Source organism: Ischnura elegans, chromosome 8, assembly GCF_921293095.1.
Source record: "Ischnura elegans chromosome 8, ioIscEleg1.1, whole genome shotgun sequence".
NCBI classification, from domain to species: domain Eukaryota; kingdom Metazoa; phylum Arthropoda; class Insecta; order Odonata; family Coenagrionidae; genus Ischnura; species Ischnura elegans.
Genome location: NC_060253.1, coordinates 26,203,526 through 26,226,883, shown reverse-complemented (window position 1 = coordinate 26,226,883; position 23,358 = coordinate 26,203,526). Strand labels below are relative to the sequence as shown.

The window sequence follows — 23,358 nt, the reverse complement described above, 5'->3', positions numbered from 1 at the left end:
TTCCATAAGGTGCCATGTTCATGTGGCAAAGACTACATAGGAGAGAAGTGTAGATCAATGAAAGAGCGCATCCAGGAATACAGAAGAGACACAATAAATAAGTAATTTCAGCTCTCCGCCATTGCGGAGCATGCTTGGAGTGAACCCGGACACCAGATACTGTTGACGAAGGAACAGTTGTTGCAAAAGAAAATAGATATTATCCCAGGCTAATAAACGAGGCTATCGAATTATTCAAGATACCTGAAAACATGAATAGAGAAGACGGCTACCCTCTCCACAACTCGTGGAAGAGGGTCATACGAGGAAAAAAGGAGGTGGATCCTCAATCAGCATCTAGCATGAAAAATTGGCGCCAAGAATGCACTACATAAGTACCAAAAATTGAATCCCAACATCGACCAGAAGACGCCGGTTGGAATACCGGAGAAACTGTCGTCGCAAATAAAATCCACGCGGTGAAACCCAGAAGCATGGATACATCATCTAGACAAAGCCGCGGAAAACTATGCATCAACTTCTAGCTTAGAAGCTATTGTACTGTTCTCTATCTTACGTTTATTCAGACGCGTTTCATTGCCTTTGAGATATCATCGGGGAAACTGACACACAAAATGAGATATTTTGATGGTAAAATTAGGCTGGATTGTTTTAGGAGCTATTACCTCATAGAGAGAAAGGAAGTGACTTTGTCTATGTCGTAAATAACAACTACCATTAATTTTACTTCATCATTTAGAGGAATCAAAGAATAATACAACGATTATATAACAATTACATCAAATGATAGGTATGAAAATATTCCGACTTAGCCTTCATGTATTTACATACATTCTCCTCAAAGTTTATAGAGAAATAATCTATAAAATAGAAATAGAATCTAGTAGTAAATAAACTAAGTAGTGATAATACAAAAGAAAGGGAATATTCGAATCACAGTTAAATCTAATGGAATATTTCAAGTATTAGGTGAAAAATGAACTCAAAAACCTTTTCGTTCTCAAATCAATTCCCCATACTAGGTCATCATTTTCCAGCCACATATAGAAATTTCACGGAAGTAAACCATCTTTGAAAATTTCTACCATCATTCCGCTTTTAAATCGTTGAAACATCAAGTCGACCTTAATATGCACCTACTACTACATTACCAACTGAGTGGTCACATTAAAGAAAAAATCGCAATGATTAGGCAATCAAGAATTACCATAGTTGGCATCACAGTAGCAGCAAAAGATATGCAAAACTTATGTATCAAATTATCATATCAATCGTCGACGTACGTAGTTCGCTGTTTCCAATTCAGATTTTTTTCCGGCTGTAGCAAAGGCAGTATATTCGAATTGGATGGATTCTGGAGAGGTGATTCAGTTTGCAAACGCTTTGGAAAAAGCGGGATTGCAATGTCTCTATAATTTTGACGGCTGTGTCGGGAGCAAATTTTAGTTGTTGGCAAAACATCGTAAATCATAGGTGAAATTCCCTCCCAAATGATCCCAAAAAATCTCTGACCTAATGGACGAAATTTCCATTCGTATCTGGTTTATCTCTTGAATTAATTTTACACCCCCGACGATCGGGTCACATGTGACTAATGCATCACAACAATCGGAGTACCGAACGAAGCGTTTTAATTATCGTCCATGGTAATTTTGTGCTTCATTCAAGTGTTATCCAAATAGGCTGTTCCAAAAACGACATCAAGTGAGATATAGTGAACAAAAAAGATAGATACCAGTAGTTCCTATAACGGAGGAAAACATGAACATAAATCATCATCTTCAGGGTTACTGACGTTGAGGACATTTATGCACAAATACAAAATTCGGTACTGATTCGATTTTTTTCACTCCGAAATAGGAATTCATTTAAAAAATCGCTTCAAAGGAGGGAAGGATGAATTCACCCTAAATTTCCTATGCGTGTAGGTAGTGCCTTTATCAATTCCTAGGTTTCCTAGTTAAATTTTCCATATTCTTCCTACTGCATCAAAATTATGACGAGATCCAACTTTTTTTCGAAGCTAATGACAGCGTTACAATTACAGTCGACAGAGGTTTACAATATTTTGAGGAAAATACAAAATGAGATGACTCAGAGCCCCAACATTAGAACTATAGTAGGTAGGCAGCAATAAAAGGTAATATTTTGAAATAATGGCGAAGTTGCACGGAAAAAAAAGTTTAGTAAGAGTTATCGATTTCTGATGAAATTTATCAAGCTTTTGCGTTCATATGGCACATTGAAAAATTCAGTAATAATTACCAAACCAGTTTGATAAATTCTATCAAACTGATTTGGTAATTGTTACCGAAATGGCCACAGCAGTTCGATAAAAACTATCAAAATCGAAAGGATAATAAAACCGATGTAGCGTGCACAGTTGAAAGATTTTCTATCCAGAAAACACTGTTCTGAAATCTTTTTTTTTCCGTGTGGTATTCGGAGGAGCCCCTTTAAAATGGAGTGAAAGGGTTGAAGCCAACTTCTCCGCTCCTGTACCAAATGCCTATGCTTCTTCATGAAAGGTAGCCGCTACATTCAGTTCGAGAGATGCCGAGAGAAATAGTCTACCGGGCCGGGGATCACGACAAGGCGAAATTGGCCGCGGCGCGGAGGGAAGAGATTCGGCTGTGGCCATTACGGGGCGATTTTCTGGTGGCGAGGTCGAGGGAAGGGGATGAGTGATGGGGAGATGCGGTGGGGACGGAAGATATACGAAGTCAGAAAGGCCAAGGGCGAGGGAGACAGGCTTGGTGGGAAAGAGAGGAAGGGTGTGGCGAGGTATAAGCAGGAATGCAAGCCAGAGAGGAGGGTAGAGCACATTCTTCAAACACACGCGCACGCAGTGTTAGAAAAATCGATGTCGATTAAAATTTTTTACATAGACTTCGAATGAAATGGAAAGAAATCGATTTATATTAATATGGAAAAAAAATAATTTCGATTACAATCGAAAAAAAATCGACTACGAAAAAAATTGAAAAGAATCGATCTAGATTAAGATAGAAAGAATCGATTTAGATAGAAATAGAAAAAAATTAATTACGATTAAAATAGAAAAAATCGACTAAAACTAAAATAGAAGAAAATCGATTTAGATCAAAATAGGAAAAAATCGTTTTCGCTTAAAATCGAAAAAAAAGTCGATGTAGATGAAAATAGGAAAATATCTTTTTCGATTAATATCGAAATAAAATCTATTAAGATTAAAATTGAAAAAAAATCGATTTCGGCTTAAATCTTAAAAAATCGATATAGATTAAGATGAAAAATCGTGTTTTAATAGACAAAGATCGAGGAGATCGATATCGAGTTTCGTTCCAGACTCGATTTTTCAATTTCGATCCTGAACATTTCGTTTCCTCTCAGCCCCGTCACTACTGGCCTATGATAAAGTCATTCGTCCCATGTGAAAGATGACTTTTCTATAAGGTCATTAAAATTAGAAACGCCACGCCCTCGGTCATCAAGAAAGCATCTCCATCCGTTGATCTTTCCCAAAGCAGATTTAACCTAAGCGCAAATCTCCAAACTTTTATGAGCGTGCATTTGTTATTTTTTTCTACTAAAAATTCAAGTATGAACTCAAATCAATTTTTAAGAATTTGTTTATACAGCTCAAATGTGTGTTTAGAACGTTTTTATGATGAAAAATTAATGAGTTTATTACAAACTGTATTTTTTTAATCAATAATGTACTGTCTATTATTCGACTAATCGATTTTTTGTTCAAATTTCGATTTTTGTTGATAAGTCGAGCTTTTCATTACGATCAAAAATAGATTTACTGCTATACATTTTACTGCTAAAAACTCAAGCATGAACTCTGAACATTTTTTTAAGGATTTGCTTATACAGCTAAAATTTAGAATGTTTTCCTAATGAATAATAAATAAGTATAACACAAACAATTTTTTTTCACTAATGTACCGTCGATTACTCGACTAATTGATTTTTTGGTCCACCTTTCGATTTTGTAGAAAAGTCGATCTTTTCATTACGATAAAAAATAGATTTACTGCTATAAATTTATGTAAACCCCATGTTTATGGGCAAAAAATGCTTAAAACTGTCTCTCCAACAACCTCCTAAGCGTTGGCGCTCTCGGAAAATCTTACCCGCCCGGTATCCCGAGAAATTTTTAGATATTCTGTTCGCCGGGATAATGTAAAATCTTACGTAACATCCAAAAGTATAGCCGATTCTCCTTGAAACACTCTGGATAATTATAGTTTTTAACCGAAATTTGCGATGCAGATGTAGATTTAATTTACGTTGTCAAGATCGCGACAAATACCATTCCTTGCGAGAGCATATCTACATCTACATAATACCCCGCAAGCCGCCTAAAATGCGTGTGGCAGGGGGTGTTAGGACACCAGCCGTTTACAGCTATTAAAAAAAAAGAAGTGCTCTAACGAGGTTGGGACAAGCGTTTATTAAAGTCCTTTATTGTTCGGGGGAAAAACGAATTCTTATATCTATCCGTTCGGCAAAAAATCTCTCTTAATTTATCGCTTCTGTCGGACCTGGAAATATAGTGTGGCTCTAAGATTATGTTCTCTGTGTCGCTCTTAAAGATATCCATTCTTAATTGTTCAAGCAATCTAAGCCTAGCGCGCAGCCTCCGAGTCTCCAACGGCTCCCAGCCTAATTCGCTTAACATCTGGGTAACACTGTCTGTAAGCCCGTAGCAGTTTTTGACGAAACGCGCAGCCTTCCTTTGTATCTTATTCAGCTCGCGGATTAAGTCTTTCTGCACTGGATCCCATACACTTGCTGCATATTCAAGGTGCGGTCGGACGAGAGCGAAATAGCACCTTTCTTTTACTTTCTCATCCGAAAATCTTCCCACAATACGCTTGACGAATCCTAATTTCTTCAGGGCTATGCCGCAAATATTCTTTATATGTGTTCCCCACGTGAGGTAAAATCCTATACAGGCATACATCCTATTTCAAAGACTAAGGGTAACTGGATTGCACTGCTATCACTTCTGCACTGCAGACATTTTTGAAAACCAATTTAAATGCACCATAAGTGGCAGCATGAAACAAGCTTCAACGGCGCATACTGGGGCATCCTCTTAAAGGCAGTACCCAATCCCAACAAACGCATTTCACTAAACGCCCCAAGCGATTGGTGGAAAAATTCCGAGTACACAAACATCTAAAAAAGACAGGGGTGCTTCCATTTCTAACCATTGCCGAGTGAGGACGTCGCCATGACAAGCGAAAACAACTGACGACCTCGCTCCGTAATCCTCTTTCAGACGCTTCCTCGAGCCTCATGAACAAGGATGAGTTGACAGCCAAAAGCTCCACTTCGCCAGGTACTCAAACGAAAGGTGGAAGGAGTATTGCCCGTAGGCAGGAGTAGGTAATCGCCGCAAATAGCGCTAAAATCCTTTGTCTAGAACAGGAAACGTAGACGTTCAAAAGGCGTCAATAAATTCCCCTTGTTTGTCGACCTGGTGCGTTCAAGTCCCTCATAAGGAAACGCCTCGTACCCAATGCGAAAATATTTAGCCAATTCTAACAAACGGTATCCTAAAGAGCACTTGCTTGAAATGACGTATGCGGTGTTTTATGGTCTCAAAGCCAACCTGCAAGGCACTACATCATTTCTTGAATTACCAACACCTTCCTCGTTGGACTTTCTTTGTAAAAACGGTCCTGAAATACAAGTTAACTCATGCTTCAGGTAACAGGAAGAGGTTATTTTATCGCCATCATCATCACTCTGCAATCACAACACTCTTTTAACGCCGCTCTTCGCTCTATTTTCCCATCAGCTAGTCTATAATTACTTCTACAATTCCTTCATTTGACGAACTTCCCTTCAAACAGCCCTTCAACGACGATTTTCATCAAATTAAAGCGTCTCATATTGTTTTCCGACTAAGTAGACTTATCCCGAATGTTTTGAAAACACTTATTTTCTCCCCTACTCTTGTAATATACATTACTCACACGGCCTGTTAGTACCAGTTGCGATAGTTTGAAATATTTAGAGAACGCATTTTTCCGTTTCAATTCGAGGCCATCGTGTCTCACAGTATGGCCAACCAATTGTTAGTACTCCTATCTTTTCCCCTATGTCCTCAAAATACTTATTTAAACTCAGACTTTTCCAAAAACATTGCTAACACGGTCTATTGCTGCCAATTGTCATATAGTTTGAAATATTAAGACACCTATTTTTTCGATCGATTCGAGACCAAGTTCTCTTGTTATTTGCGATTTTTTTCCCTTAAACTCTTTCGGAGGTAAGTTGATGACGTTAACGGTTCCCATCGAGCAGGTCATCGCGTCTCAGTTACTTTTCTACTCATCGCGTGGGCCGTTACAATTAATACTAATGCGCTCAATTCTTTCTTTTGATGAAGTGTTCTTTTTGAACGAGTAAGTGAGCCGAAACTCTAATGACGTCACCAACTCAAGAAAAGGGGGTCACAGCTAAGGTTTTCTTTTAATTAAAATTACGCGAGAGTAGCATAATGAAGAAGTCGTTTTTCTCATCGTAATTTGTCTATCCTTATCCACCGAATTCTATTGATTAGGTAGATAAGGATAAATTCTATTAATGGTTTTTTGGACCAGAATAAACATTGTCTTTACCTCTCATTCATAATTTCCTATTTAGTTTCCCTCCTTGCCTCTTACCCTATCTCCTCCATTCAATCCATCCCAAAATCTCAATCACACAATTTCAACATCCGGCCGAACGTAGTCATTTCAAAATGAATCGTACTGTGCTTACAATTAAGTTTTCTTGAAACTCAATGCTTTTTGATAAAAGGTAATGATTAAATCAATACTGTTCTCGTAAAACATTCGAATCTTGCAAAAAAATCGAAAATACTTTCCTTTTTCGGAAATAAAAAACACAAATTAAAGCGTAAAAGCACAAACTGAAGAGTGCAGTTATTTAGTTTTTGCTCATTCTTCAACGCATCTTCAAAAATATAGTCATAAAATTCAGGTTAAACTTTATGTAATAATATATTTATACATTTGAGGAAAACAATTTTATGGAAAAACCAGCAAAGTGTATATTTTATTGTATTCCATGGTAATTCTCCAGTTTCAAGGGCGTGTGCGCACATTCTTAACTTCCAATTTGAGAGAGACACTCTTCGTGCATGACGAAAACGCACGAAAACATTATTTAGCTCGGGCTGGGAGACAGAAAATGGAGACGAGGGCGTAAGCTAATGGAAGTGAGGACGAAAATTCTCGAGGGGCAAGAGCTAATCTGCTCAGACCACGAATGCGAATGAATGAGGACCTTGAGAGATAAGCCACCCGAAGACGACACGCAAATCAAATGTCAACACCGCAGATCGGGTATTGACTGCGAATACCAAGAGAGACCAACTCAAAGCAAATGCGGATCCAGGATGACATACCACCACACGAGCTTATAATAAAACGTGTCGATTGTCGCTTGAATTCCTCAAGCGTGTCTTGGAGGTGGGTGGGAACATATTTGTGTCACGTGTGTTCAAGTATTGGGTCCATTAGTTGCTTAAAAAGCGGAAGAAACACTCGGGATGTCGTTTAAATCCATGAAATAGACGGAGAGTACGCTCTTTCGTCCTCAACAATACCTTAACGTCGTCATAGTAACCACGATGATAAGCGTTGAGAGAACGTTTTGAATGGAACATTTACGTAATGGAGAGAAATATGAAATTAGTGACGGATGAACTGGTGAAACGTAGCTATGATGTATTGTGAAATGTATGTATTATTTATATGAGAGCATACACTTGCCGGCCTCGGTGATGGTAGGGTAAAGTTCCCGCCTGCCAAACCGTAGGTCGTGGGTTCGAATCCTGCCTGGTTAGGTGATACCTATCCAGGGCATAGATGTTTGTATTGTGCTTTGTTTTGAAATTTGGAAACCCTTGTTGTAAAAGGACTTTATGGGCGTTAACGGGGTGTTTGATTATAATTAATCCATGGAACTCCAGGCACGGACAAAATTGAAAAAAGAAAAATGATACGTTCTCTAATTTTCACATCAAAACGGGATTATTTGCGAAGTTATCCTGTAGATTTTTTTAAAATACAGAAATTAAATAGGTAATTATTTTATTCTACAATAGTTCAATAAAGCTACATCAAATTTAAATGTTGATAATGAAAACGTGTAAAGCTTTAAACCGGTAGAGATGAGGAGTAATCGGACGAGGAAATACCTAAATATGTCATCTTTACGATTCAGTTAACAGGAATGAGGTACATGAATTTTGTATCAGTACGTGATGAAAAATATTTATGAACAATAAAAATGCATGACGAACAAAGTCAGTGGCGAAGCCAGGAATTTCATTCAGGGGGTCCAAAATCAGGGGAGAAAATTTATGGAAAACAGGATACTAATTAATTGGTTTTAAACTAATTATAACACTTTTCACTATCGAAAAAAACTTTATTTGTAAAAAGAAATGTTTTGTAAATTTACGATTTTTCAATATTTTTTTGTGGGAAAATAATTGTGCTTTTATATAATTGTCTTTTTTATATTGGGGGGGGGGTGTAGTGAATTCACACTTGTTTCTCGGTCGACTTACAAGATGTCTTATTCTGAGCGAAAGGAGATGAATTTTTCGACTCACAATATTTCACGAAGGAACTCGTTGAAATTGTAGCAAAACTGCGAAAAATTTCGTTAGCTCTTTACTTATCTTGACTATTTTTCTATCAATCAGCCGTAAAAAAAATCCACAAACGTTCCCGACTGGCACCAGCATTTATCAAATTTTCCATCCATTTCTATTTCACCAGGCGATTGAGAACGCAAGAGTAGCGAAAAAGGAAAAACTATACCGGACCCTGACAATCAAATCCGGGATGGCGTCGTAGAACAAGTCCCTTCCAGGTATAAATTTACAAGACATATCAAAAAAACTTTTGTACTTGAAAATTACCTCTTGAGGTTAAACCATGTCGTACCGAGAACCATGGGCGTACCCAGCGAGGGGCAGAGGGGGGCAGCTGCCCCCCTAGATGCAAAAATTCACAAAAGTCTTTAAGCAACATCAGTACTGAATTGAAACGAAAGTATTCAACAAATTTTCTTTAAACCCACGAAAAATGACATTTATTAGTATAAGATATGTAAATTATACAAAACTATTTTTTCAAGGAGATAATCTCATAAACTAAAAAAAGCTCTGTTATGATTTTCTTAAAGTGTTGGTTTCATTCACCTTTTCCATGCTAAAATGTCACAACTTGACTTGCCCCCTCCTAGAACATGGCTTACACCCCTAGTTATGATCCTGAGTACGCCCTTGCCGAGAACATAAATTCGTGGAAGAAAACGAAGTCGTTTTGTCAATTGTGAGCTTCAACTTCCACAAAGTTGCGCCAGAAACCATTGAATGTACTCCTTGGTTATTTTAATTTTGAGCGGGAACGAAACTAAACCAAAGCCTCGTATTTTCGTTTCCCTCCGGATCGAAACGAAACATTTTCGTTTTGTTTCAATTGCCATCCCTGATTCTAACCATTCGTGTGAATATCTACGGCCTATTGAAGCGACTTTCAGGATAGTATTTGAATGTAGATGTGCTCTATTGTTCTATCACAGATAATGGAGGAAAGCAAAGGACAAACAATAAGAGTGTCGGCGCAGGAGAGGGAGTAATATGATTTAGAAAAGGGAACAAAGAATTCAGGTTTACAAAAGACTAAGGATTTCTTTCTTTAAGAGAGCAAAAACGTAGTTCACACGTAGTCAAAGGCATCACTTCCTTCCTGAACACATTCGGCTTCCACGTCAACAAGACCTTTCCAAGGGAAAACGACGAGCATTGCAGTCTAAAACGTCAGTTGCAGGTGTCGCTTTTTTCTCGAATCATTCCGCGCAGTAGGAAGGAAAACATCTTCGCTGCAAATTGGCGTCCCCGCTGATTGAGCCGTCACACGGATCGACAGGAAGACGTGCCAAGGGGGACAAGGAATGGGGGGGACCCTTTATGCGAGGAAGACTTGGTAACAACCTCTCGCGGAGTGATGTTCACGAAGGGTAAGGAAATGAGACGAGCGGAGAAAATGGTTTATAAAATGATGATCTGAGGTGCGGTGAGTTGGCGACGGAAAAGAATCAAGGCCACTTCACACAACGCTCATTTTCTCTAAATATAGGAAAAATGAGTCTGTTCTGTAGTATAATTAATAGTGGCGGGCGCGACTTGGTGGGAATCCTTTATCGCGGTAGTAGACGCAACATTTTTTAAGTGAGGAGTACAGGTAAAATGAGCAGTATTGTTCGCTTTTAAGAACGAAATCATGATCGGATAAAATAAATCACCAAGTAGAAGAAGCAATGTTTTTATTCCTTCAACTCCTACTGTTCTGAAGCATTATTCAACCTTCTAAATCGCACTCAACCTATCATACTTAACAGTTTATTTTAGATCGTCGAAGCACCAACATTTATCGAAAACGTAGAAACATTTTTTGGATTCTAAGACTATTACTATTAAAAGATCTTCATCTTCACAAATTTCCGGCCGGTGGCGTTAGGGTAAAGTCCTCACCTGCAAAACCGTAGGTCGCGGGTTCGAATCCCGCCTGGGTAGGTGGTCCCTATACAGGGCATGGATGTTTTTGTCGTACTCAGTTAATTCCTCCGTTGTGAAAGGCCTCCATGCACTGTTTTTGGGGAGGTTGAAAATAAATAAAGCTAGCTTCGTTGTACCACACTAACCAGTTAGCCTGTTAGCCTGACGAAGGCAGCAGTACTTCGCCCAGAAAGGCTATTTGGGCTTCTAGGCGGGTTCTATGTATATTCGGCCGACGTTTCGGAACTCGAGTCTCGTTCCATCATCAGGGCTGATGGTGGGTGGATGAAGTAAGCCAGTTTTCATGCCTACTTTATCGGGTTTCAGGTGTCACGTGAGTGGTCGCGACTCAGCCAAACGAATGCTCCTTTAGGCCGGTTTCCACCTATTGCTGAGTCAATAAGTAGAGAATAGCCGGCGCGCGTCCTCAACCGCTAGGCCGCGGCGTAGCGGTTGAGGACATTCCTAAGTTCCAGTGTGATATAACCTAGAAGGCGAAATAGCCTTTTTTGCCTATATTCGCCGGGAAAGCATTATACATTACTTCAGTAGAACATATGTTTGAAACTGTCGCTCATATATAAAAAGTACTTGCGGAATAAGAAAACTGATTTTTAGTTAAAATAGTATTTTACTAAAGTGATCGGAAGTATAGGCGGACATATTTATAAATATATTTTGTTAGGGGAAGCGTTAGGAAAAAAATTATACGGTGGAGTTCGCACATAAAATAAACATTGAATTCTAATTCTTTTTCTGTTTGCAATCCTGTTTGAACAACTCAAAATAACATGCGAAAGACTTAAAGTGACGCTATCAAAGGGCGAGGAAGTCAGACGAGTCGAGGGAAATATTTTTAAAATGAGGACCAGAGGCGGAAGGGAATGAGGACGACGAAAGAGACGCAAGGTCGCCCTTCATTCAAGAAGCGATTAGATTGGCTTCAAATATCGCTTAAATTGTCAAATCACATTTATTACATTAGTATCAGAAAAAGGAAAGTATCCACTGAACATAAAAGCTTAGATTAGATGAATACATAGGGAAAGGTAGGTAAGAGGACGAATAAGCTTCAGATTTTTTTTCTAAGCTTATTAAGAGGTTTAAATACCCGAAATTTGAAAGGACAGTTATTTCAACCCTTATAATTAATTTAAAAATTTGATACCACGCACTCCCATTTTGAATCATGAAAAATATTTCACCATATGTAAATAGAAATTTTCCTTATCTTACCCCACCTGAGGGGTAAGATGACGAACAGATATAAGTAGTACGTTAAGATGGAAAAAATTTCATACCTGCATTTTCATAACAACACGCCAACGCAAAATAACGTTAAAATATTGTAACATTTGAAAATTCATTCATAACTGCTGCGTATAAATTACATCACATACTGCAGGAAAGTGGACTGAATTACTTCGAAGTATTGGCACTAGGGGGCGCTTAACAAGTCACACCAATTGGTGTGCAAAGAATCTTCAAAAAACAAACACAAACAATTCTTGAACAACTGAATGACTCGGATGTAAAAATATATAAATCACCATTCGGCGAAAAAATAAAGAGACAAGAATTTAAAACACATGCAAGGTGAAGTCCATCAAATAAAAAATACGAAGAGTAATTTATTGATCTCAGCAGCGAAGTAATGATGAGGCATAACACCTTCAAAATATTCTTGCAGCGTGGACGAAAATAGGGTAAGGCGAAAGAACCCATTTGGTCATCCGGCAACGCAAATTATAACCACCACGCGGAAGCTCAAATTTCGCACCAGTTATGGCATTCCATGGTCACTTTAATAAAAAATCAAATTATCGGGTTGATAATACATTCCCTGGGAACCTGACAGAGTAATAACTGAGGCAACACAAGACGGAGAAAACGAAGATTAATCACACGAAAAGGGATCCTGTATAGTGGTCCGGCCCTTATTTCAAAGAAATTGGAAAAGTCTAAGTTTTCATAGTCTCAAAACGGCCAAACAAAGTTAGTTATTATTATAAAAGTATTCTACCGATTAAGGTAGGTTTCCATGGAGTGCTTAAGGAGAATTCCGGGAGCCTCCCCTTCCATCATGCACTTCCCTCTTCATTGCACAATTAGACCACCTTCCTTTCATCCTATCAAAAAATCCTATTCTTTTTTTCTTCCTCTCCCTCGTTTACCTAACATTCTACCCTCTAACACTGTTTTCAACATCCTCTCCCCGCTAAGTACTCGCTCCATCCATACCTTCTGTCTCCTCCGTATCTCATCTAAAAGCTGTCTCTCCTCGCCAACCATATCCAGCACTTCGTCGTTCCTCCTCTCCGTCCACCTCACCTTCTCCATTCTTCGCCACACCCAAATCTCGAATGCCTCTAGTCTCCTCGCGAGTTACGTTAGTAGCCACGTGAAAAATTTCATTACTTCAAAATAACGAGTGCCCGTGAGCTGAGGTGCGAAGAGGGATGGTAGGGAAGAAAGAGTGGATGGAAACCCGGTGTTGGCATTAGCTTACTCTTCAAGAATGGAGCAACAAGGTGACCACAGCTTAACTTCCCATCCGATGTACGGAAAATTGCAGTTACGTTACCCTCAAAGAGTGTATTAGGAAGATATCGGAAAAATTCTTAAAATTCTCTGCCTCCAACGGTAATTGTACCAGGTCCCACGGATAGAAAGGTATTTAATAATTTTATAATAAAACTAATAAAATAAATAAATACTTTTTAAATATTTTTTAAATTAACTAAATTTATTGCAACAATGCGTCTTAGCAACCAAAAATTATATAAATATACATTCAGCCCGACACATTAAATAAATTTTGTTGAAATGACACATTGCAATATTTCCACTTATAGATTTATTTTACACTACTATTTTACACACTAAATCTATAAGTGGAAATATTGCAATGTGTCATTTCAACAATATTACGAACTTCCACCACATCGTGCCTAACATCATACAAGACATTAAATAAACATGAGCGCCGAGACGGAGCTTGAAGCGGCCGTTATGAAAGAATTAACCCGGTAGGAAACCTGAGAACAGTTTACCCATATAATAATACAGTCTGTAATGATCACAGGCGTCCTCTATTACGATAATTTTAACATATTTGGACAACACATTTACAAACACCTATGCCCCAGCGGGACTCGAACCTGCGATCAGCGGTTTGGCAGGCATGGAGTTTACCCCGCCGCCAGCGAGGCCTGCTAAATAATTGCTAATAAAGCACAGAAATATCTCTGCTACGGGAAAGCTCAAATTTCGCACCGGAAGACATTTGAAAAAATCTAATCTTTAATAAACTAAGAATACACGGCTTGAAGATAACACTTTCAAAACACTTTTCCTTTTCCCTCAGGAACTATTCCTTTCCATCACTGAATATATACTTCAAAAACCCTATTTTCACCATGTCTACATCGTTATTTTCGTAAGCGCCAACTCTTGATACGTTTTTCTCCCTTGTAGTCCAAAAGCAAAGCTTATTAATTTCTTCGTTATTATGAGTTCATTAGCTTTCCTCGAAAATCTCAAACATTTACCAAAATATCTTCATACCTCCCACACCTTACGGCAATTCGTTTACTCTTCTTTAAGCGTTTCCTAGAAATTTCAACGCCTATACCGCCAAACTCACGAGATATGCGCCCAAATATAGAAAGATCACACATTAGCAACGCCAGCATTGAGATCATTAGAGTGAATTTTTAGGAATTAAAATCTTCCTGTGGAAATGTTTGCTCACTAAACTCAACGCCCGTGAGTATCTCCAAGTTACACACGGCAATCCTCAACGACTGCGAACAATCTTTCGCGGGAAATTTAGGATTCAGACGGAAAAGGAAACAAAAAAAATGAAATCGAATAACGAAGGGCTTGTTGCTTCACAATGTTTGCTCGCCTCCTGAAATTTGAGCGAAATAAGATTCTTCGCATACATAAAGAAAGGGCAGAGGGTAAACAGGAGTGATTCTCAAAGAGAAATACTGCTTAAAGCACAACCTTTAAACCGGCTGGGCATACATTAACCAGTTTGACGCGGGGAATGCAAATTCGGAGGGCAAACTCGGAGATTAAGTCGGAACGCTTCCGTGGTTTTTAAGGGAAGACAGATGAGAAGGGAAAGGCGCGAACTGCTGCTAGCCCTTTCCAGGGACTCGCCAGGGGATGGGGAATTTACCCAATGGTTCTTCATACGGAGGGACCACGCGCAGTTGAACATGCAAGTATCAAAGCAGGGAAATCAATGGAGCCACAGGGTACGATAACCTGGGGCGATAGAAAGTAAACGAGAGTCGGAGAAAGAGTTCTCGGGTTTCCAGCCGGGTCAAAGGGTTTTTCTGCACCGACGCGTCGAAACGTCGCGACCTTTCGAGGGCGAAGTCTGCCTCCTCTTCCTCCAGTCTATTCGCTGGAAAAACCTTACATCCTTCATTAAACGAAAGTCATTATTGTTATTAAAGTATACTACCGATGAAGGTAGGTTTCCATGGAATACTTGAAAATATTTCTGGGATCCTCCCTCCCCATCGACCACTTCCCTCTTCAGTTCACAATAAGGCCTACTCCCTTTCATTCTATTTAAAAATCCTATTCTTTCCCTTCCTCTCCCTCGTTTACCCAACATTCTACCCTCTAACAGTGTTTTCAACATCCCCTCCCTGCTAAGTGCTCGCTCCATCCATACCTTCTGTCTCCTCCGTATCTCATCTAAAAGCTGTCTCTCCTCACCCACCATGTCCAGCACTTCATCGTTCCTCCTCTGTCCACTTCACCTTCTCCCTTCTTCGCCACACCAACATCTGGATCGAACGAAAGTCATAACCAGTAAAATTTCAATATTTTCGTTCCCTCGAGCGAAATTTAGAAACGAAACGAAAAAGAATTAAACCCGGGGATCTAAACTCAGGGTCGAAACGAAATCGGAGTCAAAACTACTTCGGGTCGAAACTATACCTAGTAAAAATCTGGGACGAAGCGAAACGCAGATAATGTTTCGCACCGGAGAGACTACGTACTTCACCTTCGAACGGTTTAGTTTCAACCTACACACCGAGTACGAACTATGTTTGATTGAAGTAGAGGTTCGGCCTACCGTCATTACATGCATAGGGCACTCATATTGTCACATAACAGAAGATCGGTGAACGCAAACTGGCCATTCGATTTTTAAGCTCAATGTTTTAGCCTCCCTACACGCATTTCAAACGTAATGGGTCGAAACTATTCCCTCTTATCCCCCTCCACTCAACTACTGGGATCGAAACTTAACTATGAGCAGCGGAATTTCGACTAATTTAGTTTCGTACCCGGAAGTAAAGTTTCGTCCCGGGTCGAAACTAAACTACTTGGTGATTTTAATTTCGTGCGGGAATGAAACTAAACCTAGGCCTCGTATTTTCGTTTTCCTCCGGATAGAAACGAAATGTTTTTCGTTTCCTTTTACTTCCTATCCCTGATGAACATCCATATAATAATGTCCGCGGGTGGTAATGAGTGATATGCGTTCAAATTTTTTTTCCAATATTTTGCAGTATAGTCGTCGCATTTGCAAGGAATAGCATTGAAGAGCTATAAGAGAAGATTTTGATAAATCACATCATCGTGAATATAAATTTCTGTAGACACCCCTAATTATACCCTATTTCCCCGAGAAACTCGGAGGCGAGTGGCGGCTTCTGAAAACCCATTTAAATGCGCGGAGGTTGGCAACACTTTTAGAGGCAGACTTGAGGATCCTCTTTTGTAATATTTGTGCTTGAACCATTCGAGGCGAAAAATCTTCGGTCCTTTAACAGGCAAGTTGCAGACGTCACGAACTCATGTCACGAGGGTATCCGCTTTTCCGTTATTCTTATATCCTGTAAATGGGGCTCGTGCGGCTAGCTTTTATTTATACCCTTGTAAGTGATTCCTTTCGTAAATTAAAGGATCTCACAGAACGTGTGCATGAACCAAGAACTCTAATGACGTCATCAGCTCAACTCACAGTTGTCGGCAACTTTGCCTTTTTATTGTAAACACTTTAGTGAATGGCTGAATAGGGAAGATTTCCTTTAGTGGTGACATGTTCCACCTACCGAGTTCTTACCATGATTTACGATACATTGATAATTCATTACAATGAATTTCGGGTCAGAGTGAAGTATCATATACCGAAAAATTATTTGAGTTACATAAACTTCGAGTTTGAAAGCAAATAGCTGGTGCATAACTAAGCCTTGAAATTTTCCATGAATAAAATAAAAGAAAATAGTTTATCCTCCTGAGCTCCTCGAGTAGAATTCAACAAGATCCCATGTTCCAGCTATGGTTGTCAAATTGCCAAAATCAGGATTTTGTAAAAAATAATACACCAAAGGGTGAAATTCACAATAGCGTGACTGCGTACAAAGTCACTTGTTTCATGCAGTGTTTTGAATTCCGCTATAAGTTAAATGGATATTTATTGATGAGGATTCCATAAAAAGTCTACCACCGGAATTAAAATTCTGCTCGATCATTTTCATACAAAAGTTATATTCGTTTTCATTTTGTGAATATTCCATCTATGAACATCATCAAATAACAAAAAAGGTAAAAATGGGAGTGAAAATGTGAAGTATGCTTCAATTAATTTAAGGCGTGCGTAACCAGTCTACCCACCAAATTAAAATTCCTCTCGATATCTTTTTTATAATAACTTATCTTCGTTTTTTTCGCGTGAGAGTGCCATCTATAACCCGGATCAAATCACATTATGTCAAAAAAGAAGTTAAACAAGTGAAGTGCCGACCTCGGTGGCGGTGGGGTAAAGTCCTCGCCTGCCAAACCGTAGGTCGTGGGTTCGAATCCCACCTGGGTAGGTGATCCCTATCCAGGGCATGGATGTTTGTGTTCTACGTTGTTAACATTGGAAACCCTCGTTGTAAAAGGCCGTCATGTGCTATTTACGGGGGAGTTGATAATAAAAAAAAAGTACCCTGCATATACTTGAAAGGATGACACAAAAATTCTAACCGCGACGTAAAAATTCAGTTCGATATTTTGATTTTTTGTCTAGTGAATGTGCAATCCATAACCCTCATCAAAAATCACAAAAAAACTGGAAGATTAATCTTCTTTTTTCGCGAAAATACGCCATTTATAAACCCGATTAAATCAGAAACTGTCAAAAGAGAAGTGCAAAAAATTAACTACGCCGCAAATGCCAAAACGATTTCGTTACAAGTCTCCACATGTAATAAAAATTCGCGCTGATGTTTTTACAGTTATGTTACCTTATTTTGGTCCAATAAATTCGGTACGTATTGCCGCTATAAAATTAGCAAAATGAGTGTAAAAGCGAAGGTACTGCGCCGAAGCCTGGCCACTTAATGTCATCGCCGCAATAACTCATCCCGGACATCTATGTATCGACGTGGCCATATAGCTTCCCATCCAAGTCAATCAATTTGATCCAGGCAGAGCTTGGTGCATGAATTATGCATTGACGCGTAATCCGATATGCATGCCCGACGGAAAAATTTCAGGGAAGGTGTCCGCAGGAGGGAGAAACAGGTCGCCCTCCTAAAACCAGTTCCATTCTGCTTCGCCCTCCGCGGTCTCCTTTACGTCGGACAATCGTGGACAAAATTGATGATGCAAGGATACCATCCTCTTCCCTGGCCCGTCAACAATTGGATCCTAAAGCAGCTTCCCCACCGAGAGAAGAAAACCCTTAATCCTTTGCAGTCCAAGATCGACGCTAGCTCGACAGGCCTATTCCTAAAAGCCAGTTTTCTCACCAAAGGATGAAGTTCGCTTATGAAAAAATATTTGACTTAGCTGGGATTCAAACCCGGATCTCCCGATTGCCGGTCAGGTGTAGATCTGGGTTCGAATCCCAGCTAAGTAAAATATATTTTCATGGGGAACTTCATCCTTTGGTGTATTTAACTTAGCATCTTAACAAGTGACTCTGCACACAAAGTCACTTTGCGTACAAAGTCACTTGTTTCTGCAGTCCTTTCATTTATCTCAATTAAAGCTTGCAACTCATTGTGGAAGATGAATGTTGCAGACGTAGTAGTTTTCCCTAGGTTGAGGTACAAAGTTCTTGACAAAACGGCTAATTTACGGCGCCCGGAGTCATTTATTGCACTGGCGTGTCTACATTTTTGACTTTTTTCACAATGCAAAAAATAAATCAGAATTTATAATAAAATTTTCTTTAAAATGACGCATTAGGTACTATTAATTATTCTTGCATGCACTCAAAGCCAGATACAAATTTAAAAAGTACAGGGGCATTTCATTTTCACGCCGAAGGTAGTTAAGCTAACATCAGGTCCAACGTCTAGTTGAGTTCGATATCACAAGACTCTGCTATTATACGACACGTACAAACATAATGTTTCGCTGGGTACACACATTGAAAATTTTCTAAGAATAAACTCTTTGATTGCATTATATTACAACCGGTGGATTTTAACTTTAAGCGATAAAATAAGAACATTTAAATGATCAACAATCAATCCAGTTAATTATAATTAACAGGATTGTTTGTTGACCATAATTATTAATAATATATAATATTTTTATAATTATTTCCGTTTCCCAAAATAATAATTTGGACCAGACTACTTTAATTTCAAAAACATTGTGCCGCAAAGGTTTAAACAGCCTGGCGGACTTTAGATTGAGGTACGCCAATACGGAACTTTATATCAAAATATGACACCAAAAGGGTCGAAAGTTTGTTGATTCGCGGTGAAATGACACATGTATCGTCATATGGCTATAAGACATTGAAATACTTTAAGTGGACAAAGCCTACCAGAGAAAATAGGGTAGTTTCCTTCATCAAAGAAAACGAAAGGCATTGATTGCGATTCGTTACCCACCATTAGTGTATTCATAATATACAAATTATTTGGTTTTAGAAATCCCAGTTTAGACGAATTGCTATGGTCAATTTTAACCTCATTTGAAAAAGGCCAGATTGGCGCCCATGCGATTCCACTCCACATGACGTCACAGGGATCTAGTTTCTACACGAGAGGATAGGAGTTTTACATCGTCTGAGATTACCAATGCATGCATGAGGCAAAGAGCTCAGGGAAACATGTCTTAATAATCACCTATTAAAACTGCCTATGGTCGGAAAGTTTCCTTCGTTTGATAAGGTATTAATAATCCTTATTCAAGCCAAGCGCTCCCTGCTAGCAGGGTACTCTGCTACCTGATAGCATCCTGCGTCGTACCGGCGCTCAAAGCCTCGCCCCAAGGTCACCTCACTTGCGGCAGCGGGAACCAGAACGACGTCACACGGGGTTTTCCCAGCATTCATACTTAAAGCGGCCGCGTTTTCGCGCGCATGAAAATTTTTCACTTTTCATTTAATCGCGAAAAATACATATCGTCATTAAAAAATCTAAAAGCGTGAAATACGTGCTCCAGGAGTAATAATCTTTCAATTTAGATACTAAAAAATCATAGAAAAACTCCCTATTTCATATGAATGGGAAAGAAATGAAGCTAATATAAAAGAATACTGAGGATAACCCGATCGCCTCTTTTATCCCACCGTTAAATTGACGGCTACTTATCAATCGATGAGAGCTTGAGCGCTTCAAAATCTTGATGCTCACATTTCAAAGATGCTCTCCGAAATACCAATGGACAGGGAGATGTTTTAAGCCTCTCCTATGGCAAGGCAGCTCCGATGATCCGTCCAAGGACCACCACCACATGAATCGACTTCAAAAAGATTCCGCTAATGGATGAAAGTCTTCTCAAGACACTTTGACTGAACCATATTAGGCACCGACATGAAAAGCATTAAAATGATATCACGCACGACTAAATTTAGGCACCTGAATGAGGCATCACCAAGGATAAGGGGATCAACAGCGTTGGATGTGCTACAATGGTAAGAATAAAGAAATACATTTTTTTAAATATATAATTTACCGCCCCGAGTTTCAACTTTTAGGTAGTCATTATCAATGTATCGGCGCACAATGACCGAACGCGATTACGCGGACTAAATAAAATACAAAGGAAAGCTGCTCGATTCACCAAAACTGCAACAAGCTGACAGAGAGCCTCCCACAACTAGGGACAGCGTTACAAAATCACGAAATTTAAGAAAGCCATTTACTCATCTGCTATTTATCGCTACTGCGCATTTTATTTGGCAATAATTAGTAAAAATATAACTGAATAACTAAACGTCCCAAACCAATTTTCAGGTCGCGGATGTCAAACTAAAGTTATGTTTGAGCCAATAGTTCGTATTTTAAAAACTAACTTCGACACAACTCACTTGGGCTAAATTAATAGTGGTAAAATTTAAAGAAGAATACATTTACGAAAATTATTTTCATTGATATTCTCCTCCTCATCAAAAACAGCATTACAAGAGGACAATATCACACTAGGAAGTATTTTTACGACACATATTTAATAAAAAAAAACGTGAGGCGATGACAGTGAACATCTAAGAATTTAATAATAATAATATTTACTGTTCTTGGACAAATTGTCCATTAAGAACATAAGATGAATACTACATACAAAAGAGATCACAAAATAAACTTGTACAAAATATATCAGATATTTCCGAAAGGTATTCAGCACAACTAACACATCAGGGCATAGAAATGAAATCTTGAAGTTAACTAAAACAGCGACTTTGGCGACTAAATTTGAGTTAGGACTTGAATGAGTAATCGTAATACCAACGATGACACCCAGTCGAGTTTGATCCGGGATGAATACTTGGGTAATGTTCTTGAATACTGGCCTGATACCACGCTCACAAAGCATAGTAACATAGCAACAAATGCGTTTGTTTACCCTTAAATGAGAACATTATATAAATTAGTATTATGTAGGATACGCCTTTTTAAATACTTTGCTTAATCACCCTGCATAAAAATAATTATAACTATGTAAAGTTTCTCATTCTCCTTGCTTTGTCAAATATAAAAAAAAAAAACTTCCGTGAGGGCAACTACATCCCAGAAGATTGGCACTGAAAATTATTTCGCCCAACATGCGCACGGCAAATGGAACTATATAGTATAACAATAGAGAAAGTTATTTTTGTCTCAGGGAATGAGTGCCTCCACTCTATTTGTGGTAGAACGTTTTTTTTTACTAATTGTAAGAGTACATCTCCATAGATACCAAACTGAAATATGAAACGCTTATCCCAAGTACACGAGAGAGAATCAAGGACAGCTCGCTCACTTCAATTAGGAAGTTGACAAATATGGATGTCATGATTAATGACTCCCCATAGCGCTCGGGAGGCTATATCGACGCATGCCATTAATCTGGACAGTTACACTGCACCGCGGCTCGTCAAATACCATTTGAATCTACCACAAAGATTTCTGTACACAGGTGGACAAAGAATGAAAATAGAAACATTCCCATCGTCCCCAGGAGGTTGAAATAATACCAAAGGGATGATCCACGGCCACATTCCACGCCGAGATTCGAAAATAAAAATCACTGGCGGATTTAGGGGGGCAACACGGGTCATGAACCCCCAAACTTTATACATTAAAAAAAATTATTATTAGTTTAATACTTATTGTTTTCCATAAGAACCGGGGAAATAGCATACTCCACGGATCCAGGCCATGAACCTCCCCCATGTTATACCGAATAAGCCCCTGATATAAAAATATGCTGCGGATAAGTTCGTCCGCTTCATGATCATTGCACTTCGATCTAAACTATCATCGTGTACAATAAGTTAATTTTGGGAGGAAAGTCGACAAGTCAGACCTGTGGGGAAGTAATGTTATAAGAGTGGTATGGAACTGGGAGTTTTAATTACCAATTATAACTGATGCCTCATTCAAAACATCTATACTTGACTGAAATTGGCCAAGCTATGGAGTTGAAAACTCAAAAAGAGCGTTCGTAGGTTCACAGCAACTTAAAACGACGACACTCGGCATAGGATAGTCATTAGTATGGAAAAACTCCAATTTCTCTCAATCTTAAGGCCGTTTTACACGGTACACGGAATTGCGTAATCTGACGTACGTGCGAAGGCGCAATCAAAATTGCGTCGTGTAAAGCGGTGAATTGCTAAAATAAATGCGAGAATGCGTAGATGCGAGACGTCAAAATAGCCCCTGTTCTAATTTCGTTCATGCATTCGCACAATTCCACGCCATTTTAGAAATAAATGCAGCTCTAACCTGCGCAATTCCGTGCCCCGTGTAAAACGGCCTTTAGGATTGACGACTGATGATGACGATCTATGGACAGAGTTTGCGTCACCAATGATTGTTGGATGGATAGTTTTGAACTCAGCCTACCATTGAGTTCTACGGCCGTTATTTCGAATCTTTGGCCAAGTAAGTTTAACCGGACTTGCTCCCAAGTAAGTAAGTGGTGCAAAATGGCCTTAGCCGCCGACGCACCCGATAAAATTACTGCTACCACTACTTAGTTTGATAGAGCATCAGTTTTGACCACCACGCAAAACTAATGCTGGGTAGAATTTAAGGTTTTTCACAAAATGTGAATCGGTACACGAATATGTTACGCAATCTCCAGCTTTCCTGGGTCGTGTATATTCATTTTGACCATAATTTCTTCATTCTTAGACCATTTAAAAATTGATTGTTTGAGGCGTAACTTGGTGAAAGCGATTCATAATTAAATTAATAAGGAGAACTTTGTGCTTTCACGTTAATATTTATTCACGACCATGGTTTCAACGTTAGACGTCATCATCAGGTGAACTTTACAGAGGTCCATCACATCCTTTTATACCT

The 23,358-nt window shown here is 39.0% G+C and overlaps 1 protein-coding gene across 2 annotated transcripts in view; it reads right to left on the bottom strand.

Annotated features, from left to right (window-relative positions):
• The window catches only part of LOC124164191 (tyrosine-protein phosphatase non-receptor type 11-like), a 1,101,414-nt gene that overhangs the window by 314,620 nt on the left and 763,436 nt on the right, over nucleotides 1-23,358 (bottom strand). The window lies entirely within an intron of this gene.